The following is a 14075-nucleotide window of genomic DNA, read 5'->3' as shown; positions in this document are numbered from 1 at the left end:
AAAATGACAGCTCCTTAACCCAATGCAGGCGACCGGAGCTCTTTGAAAGACAGCCCCAAGCCGCCTCAAACTGGCCAATCTTTGCTCGGTTCCTCCCCGGCCTATCCCGAGCGGCGTTATCACCCACCAACGGGGCAAGCTGTGAACGCGAAAGGCTCCACCGAGTGGGCGCGGCTAGAAGACTGAGTGACAGGGGGAGGTGTCCAACCCGCGGCGCGTGTGGGCGGCTGGCGGTGTGGGCGCGGCATGTGCGGCAGGCTGAGCTGCACCGCAGCGCATACACTACAATGGCTGCTGGAAAGAGGGGAAAGCAAACAATTTCCAGGCCCGCCGCGTCCAGCACGAAATATGGGGAAAAAATTACAGAAAAATCGGAGAACCCTGTAAAAGGCGGGAAGCCGGCGCTGAAGGGATGCTGAGGCTCCCAGGGTAAGTCTGCTGTGAGTTAGGGGTTCTGCAGCCGGGGTTCAGCAGGGAAATATTAGGGTTATTTAAATTCTGAAGGGGGAGGAGGAGGAGGAGGAGGAGGGACGCGAAGAGCGAAGCAACAGCAGCCGAAGCAGGGATGGGGAAGATTTGCACGGCTCCATCTCTTTTTAGCCCTTCTGGGCATCTTGGGGGGTCCCTGCGTCCAGCACGGGAAGGCACCCTAAAAGTAAGCCTCGCTTTCTCCAGACTTGGCTGGGAGTTTTTCCCCGCTCTTTCCCTCCCTCCCCTTTGCCTCGGTCCGGGTTTCTTGGAACGGTGAAGAGGTGCCCCCCCCCGCGCGGTTGTTTTAGTAAGTGGGGAGTTTTGCAGAAACTTGGAGAAAAGTCCCCCCCCCCCACTTCTCCTCTCTGTATGTGTGTCTTCTCCACCCCCTCCCTTCCCTGAGCTCCAGCGTCTGTGCTGTGAATATAGTGACAGCAGTGGTAGCAGCAGCAGCAGCAGCAACAGCGAGGAAGAAGCGGAAGACATTAGAGTCCGCGGTGCCCCAAAATAAGAGAAAATTAATGAAAATTCAGCGGTGTCGCCGAATCGGACACATTTTGCGCAGAAACGTTGCAAGGGCATTGCTCTTGCCGGACGGAGTACCGGGGTGCCCGCAGCTGAAGCTTTAGGGGGATCTGGAGTCAGTTTGGGACATCCAGCGCCCTTCTCCCTCTTTTCATTGGACAAAAGTTTTTTTTTCTCCCCCCCTCCCCCCAGCAGCATAAAGAAACGAATTTGCCTCCTTTTTTACTTCGGCGGATGCGAGAGGCTTTCTTTTCCTTTCTTGTGTGGGTTTGGAAGAGAAGCTTAGGAAGGCGAGCAAGGTTGAGGGTGGGTAGTATTGGGGAGCGGGGTTCGCTAACTGAAAGCAGGAGAGATCCGGAGAGAGCAGGGACAGCTTGTTGTCAGTATCATAAACAACCAAAATGGAGGGAGAACTGAGGCATATAACAAAATTAAAAATAGCTCTAAAATTCCTTAAAAAAATCCCCAAGTCGCTCGAGCTTCCGAATTGCCCCCTAAAAGATCACACTGAACCCGCATAACCTCATGTGAGATTTTAATACTCTCGGAGAGCAAGGAGTTAAAATTGATGCCTATTTTTGTTGATGATCGCTTTAGAAAGGCAAAAGCCCTTTTACAGCTCATTCCCGACACTGCGAGAACGTGAAAAACCCCTTTCTTCCTTGAATGGTGGCGGGAGGTGGGAATGCACGAGCTGCACGGCTTTGGGCACTGTGGAGCTGATTGTAAAGGAGGTAACAGCTACGTTTGCCAAACTTTGTACCTTCCTTTTCTGTTCTTTGTCTGGGGAGGGGGGGATTTGGTAGAAACACAGTTGGAAGAAGGGGGAGCTGACGCGAAATGAATTACCTCGAGATTGCCTTTCTGTCCCTTTCCCAGTTAAAATGTAATGCGGTATAAAAAAGTAAATCTGGTTATGGAATGTCTTTAGGTTGATTATGGATCTCGGTGTTTGGGTTCCTCTCTGTAAAGTGCAATCTGTTTGTAAAGTGCAATCTGTTTGTACAATACGGAGTTAAAGCAGCGTGCCTTAGACTGAATTGACAGAAAATACATGTAATGAGATTTTCTCTTCTGGGAGAGAACCGGTGACTTGGTCTAGTATACTTACTTGGTTTGTATTTTACAAAGAATGCAATCTATAGTTTTCTCCAGATAAAAACAATGTATTCTTTGCATCATATTAAAGTTAACGTGAAAGTGCTGCTGATGTTGGTTTCCACGTGGGATCAGAGACAGAGCAGGGTATCTTAAAGAGACAGCTCCTCTTTTAGCTATCCTCACCTATGTTAGAGCTCTAGCTAAGGCAAAGCAGTTGTCCTGTATTTGCTAAAATGTAAAGTCATAAATCAAACTCAGAAGGGAGACTATGACTACTTAAGCTGACAGAGTTACACTAGTTCCATTGTGATTTCTATGGATATTGGTTGGATCTAAGTATTTACTTGCTGTGATGCCATAAGGCTGTATAGTGCAGTGGCTGAATTTAAATTAAATTGTGTTTTGGAAATTGATTTTGCAATGTTATGTGTAGAAACTGAAATAGTTTCTGCAAGTTATAGCATTATAATTTCCTAGAATAACCTAAAGTTTTCTTTGTATTAAAATAAATTCAATTGAAGGCACTAGGGAGCTGATAATTAAACAGACACTATGTGGGTGTGTCAGTTGAAATGAAGTAAAAGTATGTCTTTTTAAGATATTCAAACCTGATCAAAATATATGGCTAGACCACATAGGAGACCTAATCTGTGTGAAACTTTTTACATATGCTTAAGATATCTCTGTTGTTTTCATTGAAATACAATATACCGAAAGCAGGTCACATTTTTAGAATTTGTTGTTGATAGTCACCTAATAATTTGAAGTACCAGTGCCTAATGTTAGTCTTTGTAATATAAAAACCATACATGTTTCAAAGTTTCTAGCAATATGCCTGAAAAACATCTGTAATAGCCCTCACTTTCCTCATGCACAAATATTTAACATACTTACTTTTACACAGTATAGATTATAAAATGAATTCAAATAAGTATTCTACTCAAAAGGATGAACTGAATGTTGAGATTAAAATCATTGATGTCTATTTTGTGCATTTGAACATCTGTTTTAGTGTTTTTTATGTGAGCAACTGAACTCAAGGATTATAGCCTTGCGATCATACATGTCTTGTCACTTCCTTGGGTAAATATATTGACTGAATAATCCAAATTTTCCAGTTTATCTCTTTTTTAAAAATGTCATCATTGCAATTATTTTTTAAAAAGATATTAGTTCATTTGGGAAGGGATTAATTTATTTTTATGAAGATGCTATATAAACTCTTTTGCTTGAAGATTTACCTATTTTTGCTATATGATCTAAAAAGAACTTTAAGAAAAACAAACTTTCAAATAACTGAGCACACCACATGTTTTAAGAATGACATTTGAGTGAATGGTGTTTGTAGAACATGAGCAATTTTGAATTACCAATTAAAGTCACTACATTCATAAGTAGGTGTATATATAGGGGAATAAATAGGAAACAGACATGTAGTCTTCCACTGTTACTTTAAACATGATACACTATGGGCATTTGTGAAGCACGAATAGAAATATTCAACATTGGCATTAACCTTAATGCTGAATTTTGGCATGATCTTGATCTATCCAAAATAGATCTACAAAACTTGTATTGGTGTATAGTTTTATGTGGTATACTGATACCATGATAAATTCACTGTTAAATGAATTGTTCTGAAAAATACAATCTGAGTTATATTTTTTGCTATTTTATGAATGTTCTCCATTTATGGGAAAGTTTAATGAAATTAAATTAGAGTGTTTGTTATTTAGCTCTAAATATATTTAAAGCCAAAAGATTGAGAAGGGTATTTGTTTCTAGAATATATTTTATTTCCTGAACTTTTTTTTTTTACAACAGGTGAATTTCTAGATCTTTTAAAAATTGAATAGACCTCCAAGAATATAGATATTTTATTACTGAGAACCTACAGTTCTTTTTAAAAAGTTAAAACTATCTTTTAAGAAGTTATCTTGATTGTAACACTGTTGAATTAATATAAAATCCCACCTTCTATTATGCTATAATGTTATAAATTTCATAGTTCTTCAGTGAATTTTATTTTTCATGTTACTTTTTAATACAGCCTTGTTCCACAAAATCTTTTAAATTTTAGTTAGGTTTTCACACTTGGTGCATGAATAATTCAATTATAAAATTCAACCTCTTAATAATATTTTATCAAAATAGTTTTTTCCACTATAATTTTATTCTTTTGATTTTAGAGATTTAAGTTGCTCAGTTTAATGCATTACCTCAGTCATTTATGTAAATTTGTTTTACGCTTAGAAGTTTTTAAAAGCGGCTTTAAATTATACTTTACACTTAGAAATTATCGTTTTAATCTGATAAGTTTAATTATAATAGTTTTCATACATGTTAAACTTAAAGGGATACTGAATATTATGTGTTAAAGGTTTATAGTATCCAAATCTTCAGAGAGTCACACTAAAATACTGAAATGTCTTAAGTGATGAGACTATCCTTCTGAATAGATAGGATTAATAATTATAGTAGATTTCAGCATGATTTAGTAAATATCTGAATGATATACTGATCATCTTTAACCAATTACTGTTTTAAAAGTGTTAGAGAACTATGAGAATAAATGAAATACGAAAATATAATTTGTACTTGTCTAACATAGAATTTGTTTAAAAATTTACATGACAGACAGCTGCTTTAAGTAACATGCTAGAAGCAAAAAACTCTACATTTAAATAAAGCAAGAAGCAGTTATAAAGTAGTTTTTTTTCTTTCTAAATAATACAGATTTTTGCAAATAAACAGAACAGTGTTTTCCTCAAAAACAGTAAAACCAATTTATCTTAGTTTTATGTATATTTAGTTGGTATTGGATAATAGCATAATTATATCTATAATGCATTAATATAATCTGAATATGGGTGTCTGCTGTATAACTGCACAACAATTAGATAACCAAAACTACATGATGTAAGTACTTTCAAATAATGGTGTAAATTTTTGAAAGAAAATTTTTATCTTTATATTGAAACAACTAGTTTTTGTTATATATTTGCTAAAAATTAAAATTCTTATCAATTTTAACAATTGCTTTATCCTGTATATTACTGCAAAATTACATTATTAGAGTTTTGTGAATGTGTAGAATGGCAGCTTATTCGTACTATGAAGAAATTATAAATTATAAAACAGAGTAACATAAGTGGAAAAAAGCTTTATTAAAATTAAAAAGTTTTCTTAATCTGTTCCAAAATTAACATCTTACATGAAATTGTGTGAATGTGTATAGTTTTGCTCCAGACCACCAAATAACAAAACTGTTAAGAGATATAACTTTTCAAAACAAAAATGTGAAGCAAGATAATATATATATATATGAATGACAATCAGCTTCATTTCATATCCCCTCATATGGAGCTAAATGAGCCAAGAGGCTATGGGGGAAAAAGAAATGAAAATAAAATGTTTGAAAAAGCTATTATAATCATATTTGTAGTGTGTGTGTGCACAATATCCCTGGAAATCAGATTAGAAGTATTTTGCAGATATCAGCTAAAGTTAATTTTTAAAAGGCTAATATTCATGTACTGATGGGACAAATTGGATCACTTTTGATTTTAATAGATCTTTGTGTATTTTTCATCTCTTTTGAGAAGTTGAAAAGGGTATCCTTTTTATGTTACATTATATGGATATATATATATATGTTGTATCTAATGGTGTAATCCTGAATTCAAAATGTTGTTGTAAAAACAATTTTAATAAAAATATTGGCACAATAATTGATGACTAAGAGATGAGTTGTAATTAGCTGGAAAAAATAGATACATAGATGAAAATAATTGTAGAAATATTGTAGTATACTTTTGTTCTAAAATAGGGATACCTAATAATACAGTTTTAATTGTCTAATTTTCTCACAAATCAATTCTTAACATTTTCACAATTATATGTACAACATGCTAGGATACAGTATTTTCTTATTGATGCTGACAGCTTTTTAAATTATATATTTGTTTTAAAACTTCAAAGAAAAGGAATTGTGCAACTTATATCCTAGAATCACATTTGTTCAGAAAGGCTGGAATATATATTTATTTTACATATGATAAGTATAAATAATTCCAAAGTTTTGTATCACTCAAACATTTACAGTTAAAATTGATTCTGCTTGATAGAAACAGAATTGGATGTTCTGTAAATACTGTTTCAGTCTAATGTTCCATTATGCAACTCAAATTACATTGCATTAATGGTCCTATAATTGTACAATATTTCTGTTTAGGATTAGGAATACTGTTATTTTTCCCATAGATGTTAAAATTATATTGCTAGTCTTTTTCATGTACTATTTATTCTGAAGTTAAAATACGTACAATACATATTGTAAGCCTATTTTCTTTCTGACTTACAGCCTTACATACTTATAGAACTATTTGTCATAAATGACATTTTAAATAGGGAAGTTACATACAAGTCTCTCCAAATACTGTTCTAGTGCAATGTTATCTTTTCTTTATTAAGGGATATATCCTTGTGTGTCCTTCCTTCCTTCCTTCCTTCCTTCCTTCCTTCCTTCCTTCCTTCCTTCCTTCCTTCCTTCCTTCCTTCCTTCCTTCCTTCATCTTACCTTACCTTACCTTACCACCTGCTTCTTACTGGTTAATTTAGCTTCTCAATTATTGATTTTCTCATTCTCTTTTTCAGTTTCTTAAATAAAATGATTAATCTGTTTGTAATAATCTTATTCAAAACACCTTGAAATAATCTAACCTACAGTGTAAGGTATATAAAGTTTGTTACACACAGTATTTTAGATTTTGCTTAAAACTGACCAAAGTCTAAAATACTGTGCATTACACAGTTTATATGTATGCTTAAAAGGAACGTTCTGGGAAATATTTGTAAAGGAATAATTTTTATTTCCTTACAGGAAAAAATAGTCTGTAATAGATGAAATCAGATTGTAATGGTTTTAATATGGTATGTACATTGGGAATTTCCTTAATTATCCTAAGGTTTCAGAGAATTAATATTAATACAAAATTCTAGTTCTTAAAAAGTGATAGACATTTCTTTGGTATTGTAATAAAGTTAGGACTGTGCACTTGAAGAGAAACTTATATTTCAGAATACTACTACTTTCATTATACTACAAGTTGCTTTTAATAACAAGAAGTTGAAATTGGAAGCAAACCATAAATCACAGAGAAATGGGGACCAATTCTGAGACTTAACTATCTGACAAATGGATCTACATCTTGCTCATTTTGCCTACTTTTTTTAAAAAAATTAGCAAAATGTATATGTTTATATCCACGAAACTGGTTCTAAAATAGTCCATGGTTTTAAATTGCTATCATTACTTTTGGCTTTTGTGATATAGTAAATTAATAAATTGGGAACAAAAGAATGTTATGTTATCTTGTACACTAACTAATATACTGTGGACAAAAAAAAAAAACCTTTGGACTATAATTAATGAAAGCATATGCCCAGAAAATATTTCAGTTTTTAAGAGCCACAAGATTACTTATCATTGCGGTATGTGATTTACCTAATTTTCTTTTATTTCTAGATGAGTAAGTGTTTAAAAATATACTTAAAAACATAAAGCCGGCTTAGTTCATGTATAATTGTTTCTCTTCTTTATGTATGTTGGCAGACAGCTTCTGGGGAGTAAATGAATTTGTGGTAGATTTCACAAATCTTCCAGTAGTAAAATGCAAATTACATAACATTTTTTCTTGAAATATTTAGTTATATCAGTGTTTCATACATTCTCTGAATGACAATACCCTTGCTTAATATGATAAACAATATTCTGGACAGTATTAAAGGGAATTATGTGTAATAAATAGTTTTCATATTTACTAAAGTAGTTGAAACCTGTTAAGTTAAAAAAATTCTATTACTAAAGTTTTAGGAAACTCATCTCTATCCAACAAATTAAAGGGATCTTACAACCATCATATACATTATATGTTACTTAGGTCTGAGATGCACAAACAAGTGCAATTTCATATCATGCTAGTTTTTCCGTAAAAGAGTGAGCAGTCCTGTATATATGTAATTTTTTCTAAGTAGCTCTCTGATCTTGGGTCTTAATAAAAGAATTAAATGTAGTTGAAAAATGAGTCCAGTGAGTTGAATCCCGAATTTCCTTGCTGATTTTTTCTTTTAATTTCAAGCATTTTCCTTTACTCTGTAGTTTTTGTGCCCTGAAAATGTTTTTAACAACTGGGAACATAGTGTGGCAAACTGCAGAAATAATGAACAGGCAATTTAGTGTTAGATAAAGTTAATACAGTACTATACTGAAATCTACATTCCATTTTAAAGTTTTGCCTTTTGGGAATATTAATATTAAATTAATAATACAAATAAATAATTATATTTCTGGAAATATATACTGATATCATTTACTGTATAAAACTGTAAATTGATAATTTCTTTCAAAAACTATTATTTTATAATCTATTAATAATAAGAGGTGCAAGTCACTATAACTTTAGTACAGAACAAACTATTGGAAAAGAATTTGAATATGGCCTACATATTCTGGCCGTATGGCTTGCCTATCTTAAAGATATCAGTGATGTGATCCTCAATAAACTGTCAAGGCACAGGCAGATTCAAGTAGATCCAGGTTTTCTCAATCTGTTCCCGAAACCATTTTATTTTGAAATAAAAACAGCACTTTGAATTGGATCTTGGAAACTCCTTTTAATCTTGACAAAATAAAATTTGATTTTATTGGTTTTTCCTTTTCCAGTTAGACTTGCAATTGATGTCCTAGCAGTCTAGCTTACTTCTGGTACTTTTACAGGTAATCCTTGACTTACAACCACAATTGAGCCCCAAATTTCAGTTGCTGAGCAAGACAGCTGTTAAGTGAGTTGCATTCCATTTAACGGCTCTTTTTGTCACAATTGTAAGTGAATCATGTGCTTATGAAGCAAATCTGGCTTCCCCCATTGACTTGGCTAGTTGCCAGCCTGTTGGGAATATTACATATGGTGATCACGATCTCAGGACAGTGCAACTGTCATAAATACTTGCCAGTTACCAAGCATCCAAATTTTGATCACATGACCATAAAGATGTTTCTTCTTTAAGAAAGAAGAAAAAATGTTGGGCTTTCTTCAACAATAATGTTTGGTTTTTTAAAAAAACAATAACAAAACATGTTATTGTCTTTAACTTAAACATTAAAAGCTAAAAAAATTACAGTGAAACCTCAATTTACCAAAACTCAATGTTACAGACTGTATGTGAAATAGACCAATTTCAATTACATGTAATCTGTGTAATAAAAACTATATAAAACACACAGATAAATATTTTAAAATTTTATGGGCATGTGAATAGTGGGGATCCTATCTCCCCAATTAGTCTACTAAAATGAAAATTATTATTAATAATCTGATTATCTTTGAAGTCACTGTGACTTTTGAAAAACAAAGACCTTTCCTGAAAGGATGAATCCATGTACTTTGGAGGAATCATACAACTGCTATGAAGGTTTCTGATTGTGTATGCATATGTAGATTCTTCATTGGAGCTGGAGAACTGTTGCCTGTGCAACACATGAATACAACTAGAATATTTTTTAATCAGCTGCACAAGCCTTCCAGAGATCTAGCTGTGCTATGATTTTATGCAAAGCAAATGCTTTGCATAGCCTTATTTTATTGTAATATAAAATTACTAGTACTACAATATAGTAATTTTATAGTAATGTTACAGACTGTTCACTGTAGTGGTAAGCACTCTGTAGTTATCAAAAGTAATACAGAGGAATAGGAGCCTTTAAACAAACTACAAAAATAGTTTTTGCTTATTCCAGGTAAGATTTTAAACTGGTCATTAATTAATTATAAAAATAATTACCCATAATATAAAGACAACACTACAAAATCGATGCAAGATCTGTCTCTAGTTTTGTTAGCTATCCCTTTATTTTTTACATACATTTTGCATTACTATCTAGGATAGAGTGAATAATCAAAGTCACTTTATATAACACCTCATGTCACCAAAGGTAATTCTGGATAGCACACAACAAATGGGTGAAACCACATATAAAAACTACAGATATAAAAGATATTAAAATTACATTAATAGTAAATATTATAAAACTAGAGGTACAATGCTAAGCAAAAAGGAAATAAAAAATAGCCACCTCAGCAATAGAGCTTCAGCTGATGGGCAGAAGCAGGACCAAAAGTGGGTAAAATTTTAGGATTACAGAATAGTCTAGCTTTTTCCTTATGGCAGTCCAGTCATCTTGTGACAAATGCCTTACAACTGTAAATGCATATGAAATGAATAATAACTTACAATAGAATAGTGTGAAGAACAGGAGAATGTGTAGGCATCTAGAAAAACAGATGATAACATGCTTCCTGGTTTGATTAAACAAAACCTAAAATCTGGAATGAAACAACACTAGGCAAAAGCCTTTTCTATGTGTCTGCAATATATTGGAATATTTCTGAATCTGTCATAGCAAAAAAAGATGTATAAATAAAACATTTTTTATCCTCTACAGAAATACAATATACTTTCCCCCCTCCCCAAGTTATTGTAGTGAATTAATAGTCATTAAAGATCTTTTAATAAGCCATTGAACAACTCCACTTGCATGGCTGGATGCCTTTTGATTGTTTAAATTAGCTGCAGAAGATTTTTGTGTTGCTGCTGACTAAAAATATAGCTTTGGGAGAAATTGCTTTAGCAGAATGTTTGCTTTTGGAAAATTAATGTTTCTTTAAAAACTGTCAGGTTTCAAAAGCTGTCCCATTCTCACTTTGTACATTGATAGATACTGAAAACACCATGACTTTCCAAAATAACCTCAAAAGAATGTGCCCTATAAAGACTATTGCTATTGCTTAAAGAAATAAGAAACACACCACAATATTGTTACTTTCATAAGAATGTGTCTGAGCAAGTTAGAAGTTGCTCTTCCATCTAGCTTCAGCTCAAACCAGACAAACTATTTTAGCATGATATGTGAATCCAGGCAAAGGTTCTTTGTCCTCTACAGTCCCAGCACTTAGATTGATACAGATAGATATTCAGAATGACTGGAGAGATGAGAATGTCCTTTTCAACTTGCTGGATAGATTGAGGAAAAGAGACTACAGGCTGGAAGTGGCAATCTGAAGCTTGCATCCACCCATTGCCCAGCAAAGTGTTTGAAGCTAGATAGTTGTCTAGCCAACTATCTTTCTATGTCATAAACAGCCAAGTAATGCTTCTTGCAAACTAGTTTGCAAAATGACTAAGCATATTGTCTGAACATTAGATTATGTTACCTATAAGACACTTTAAACTGTTCAACTATAAGTCATGAATACATATTAAAGTTTGCAGGAAATAGTTTGTATTAAAATAATACCTGTAAATAATTAGCAAGCTAGAGACATCATTGTTCTTGTCACATGCAACAGGAGTACATTCTAGATCATTTTATACTGAGTGTGATCATGTAATGAATCTTTCACAGTTTCTTTTAATTATTTTCTAAGACTGGATTTACATATCATGGTAAGCTATAATAAGGGGGCTGTTTGGTCACTTTGCTTAGTATATTATATGATTCCAGTAATCAAGTTGGCTTGTTAAATTACCATAAATGAATAACACTAACATTTTAACCAAGATCCGGCATCCGGCCCTCTCAATTCCTGGCAAATAGATGGGGAAGAAATGGAGATAGTGACAGATTTTATCTTTCTGGGCTCCAAGATCACCACAGATGGGGACTGCAGCCAAGAAATTAAAAGACGCTTGTTCCTAGGTAGGAAAGCTATGGCAAATCTGGACAGCATACAAAAAAGCAGAGACATCACCCTGCCAACAAAAGTACGTATAGTCAAGGCCATGGTTTTCCCAGTTGCAATGTATGGCTGTGAAAGTTGGACTATAAGAAAGGCTGAGCACAAAAAAATTGAGGCCTTTGAACTATGGTGCTGGAGAAGACTCCTGCAAGTCCCTTGACTCCTGCAGGACTCCTGCAAGGTGATCAAACCGGTCAGTCCTAAAGGAGATCAACCCTGACTGCTCTTTAGAAGGCCAGATCCTTGAGTTGAAACTTCAGTACTTTGGCCACCTAATGAGAAAGAAGTACTCACTGGAGAAGAGCCTAGTGCTGGGAAAGATTGAGGGCAAAAGAAGAAGGGGACGACAGAGAATGAAGTGGCTGGATGGAGTCACTGAAGCAGTAGGCGTGAGCTTAAATGGACTCCAGAAGATGGTAGAGGAAAGGAAGGCCTGGAGGAACGTTGTCCATGGGGTCACGATGGGTCAGACACAACTTCGCAACTAACAACAACATTTTAGAAGCTCTGCATACCATGAAATTAAATTTGATAACAGTCATAGTTTTCATGGTTGAGAAAACCAATGGCTGAATCATCAATACTGTCAAATAGATTATAATTAACAGACATCATAAAAATTGTTAGAACTCATGCATGGACATAGAATTATTGATGCCAATACATCAAATAGATGTATGAAATATATGAAGATTTGCCCACATCTGTCCTTAATTGTGACGACTATATCTGTCATTGTGAACTTATATGAAGTCTTATTGTTTTAGATAATTCTTTTGTTTTTCTCCAGCTTTTCCTTTCCTGGGCACCAAGTTCTATTCCAATAATAGTAATAAATACAGAATATATAGAAAGTTTTATTTGTGATAGAAGTCAATGGAGGTATTTTTAATACATGGAAAGGATAACATTGAATATATGAGCTTGCATGTCTCCACAACATTATTTCGAAACCAATACCTTAAGGTTCAATATATTGCTTGAATGATGAATCATGTTTGTTTATTTTTCATGATTCTACAGTATGCTTTAACAAGAATTTCCAGAAACAGCCTAGGGAAGAACTTTGGTGTTACATCGAAAATTGAAGACCATAGAGGACACTCTCATTATCACAGGCTTTTTTCAGTAAAGTAATTTATGTGTCGTGGGGTGGTGGAGAAAAACAGTAGTTGTAATGTCACTTGATTTGTTATGTAGGGTTTGGTGTAGTTTGTTAACTAACCTGTAGAGAAAAAAGGCTGAAAGACCAAGACACATGCAAAGGGATAGAACTTAATTGTAAGCAGGCTGTCAGAATCCAATTATGGCTCTCACTTCCTTCATTAAACTTCAAAAGGACTGGATGTTGATTTTCACCAAGAGGACTGACCATAACAATACGGCCATTGCTTTTCATCTACTTGCTCTCTGAAGTCTCCCTTTTGCCAGCAGTAAGAGAAAAGGGGGGGAACAATGCAGCGCCTGGGGTCTGGAAAAGAGAGGATGAGGATCGTCACCCGGAAGAACTGTGGGGGGGGCTGCTTGGGAACACTTAAAACATTGAAGGATGGGAGAGAATTCCTCAGATCCTGTCTAGCACACCTGCTATCATTTTCTTTCAATAAAGATGCCTGTTGGAAGAGATATTTCAAGAGTTCTGTCTTCTTAAGATGTAAAGTGAGGTGGGTCCTTACATTAGACAGGATCTGCAAAAATAGTCCATCTGGAAGGAAGAACCTTACCGGGGGACTTTGCAAAAAATACCATGTCAGATGACAGAGCAGGGAAGAGAGAAAGCCCTCCGGAGAGGGAGACGCTGCCCCGACTGAAAACCTGAGAAGTCAGATTCCTCAGGAGAAGAGGTGGTGAAGACGCGCGATCACAAACCTCAGTGGTCAATGGGCGTTGGAAAGAAAGGCAAGTGGGAAAAGAAATCAAGAAAGATGACCCTAAGACGGGGGCCGATCCAAGCAGGAGATGGGGAGATCCCTGTATGCAGGTGAAGAGGAAGGAAGCTGGGCACCACACTCGAGCTGGATCCTAGAGAAAGCTATCGACTTGATGAAGAGAACCCTCAGCTCCCTAGGAGAGGAGAATTCTGAGCCCTACAACCGCACCAGCTTCTGGAGCTGCAACTGGAGAGACAGTGAGGGGGAAGTGGAACCTGCAGCCCCGGGGACGTCCACTGATCCAGTAGTC

The 14075-nt window shown here is 35.1% G+C and overlaps 1 protein-coding gene across 6 annotated transcripts in view; it reads left to right on the top strand.

The window, feature by feature from the left end:
* Positions 1–227: 227 nt before the first annotated feature.
* PLAG1 (PLAG1 zinc finger) overlaps positions 228–14075 on the top strand; it is a 28584-nt gene continuing 14736 nt past the window's right edge. For 3 of the 6 annotated variants that reach the window (XM_039351439.1, XM_039351438.1, XM_039351436.1), the window contains exon 1: positions 228–429. The gene's annotated coding sequence lies outside the window, so the exon portion shown is untranslated. Of the gene's footprint in view, positions 430–461; positions 656–14075 lie in introns of those variants that run through there. The other 3 variants (XM_039351442.1, XM_039351441.1, XM_039351440.1) reach the window with 3 other exon arrangements.

The sequence above is a fragment of the Crotalus tigris genome, unplaced genomic scaffold, assembly GCF_016545835.1.
Source record: "Crotalus tigris isolate CLP2741 ecotype Arizona unplaced genomic scaffold, ASM1654583v1 scf7180000018371.15429387391:27106975, whole genome shotgun sequence".
Lineage (NCBI taxonomy): Eukaryota > Metazoa > Chordata > Lepidosauria > Squamata > Viperidae > Crotalus > Crotalus tigris.
Note: the sequence above shows the minus strand (reverse complement) of the source record. Positions and strands in the feature narration are given on the sequence as shown.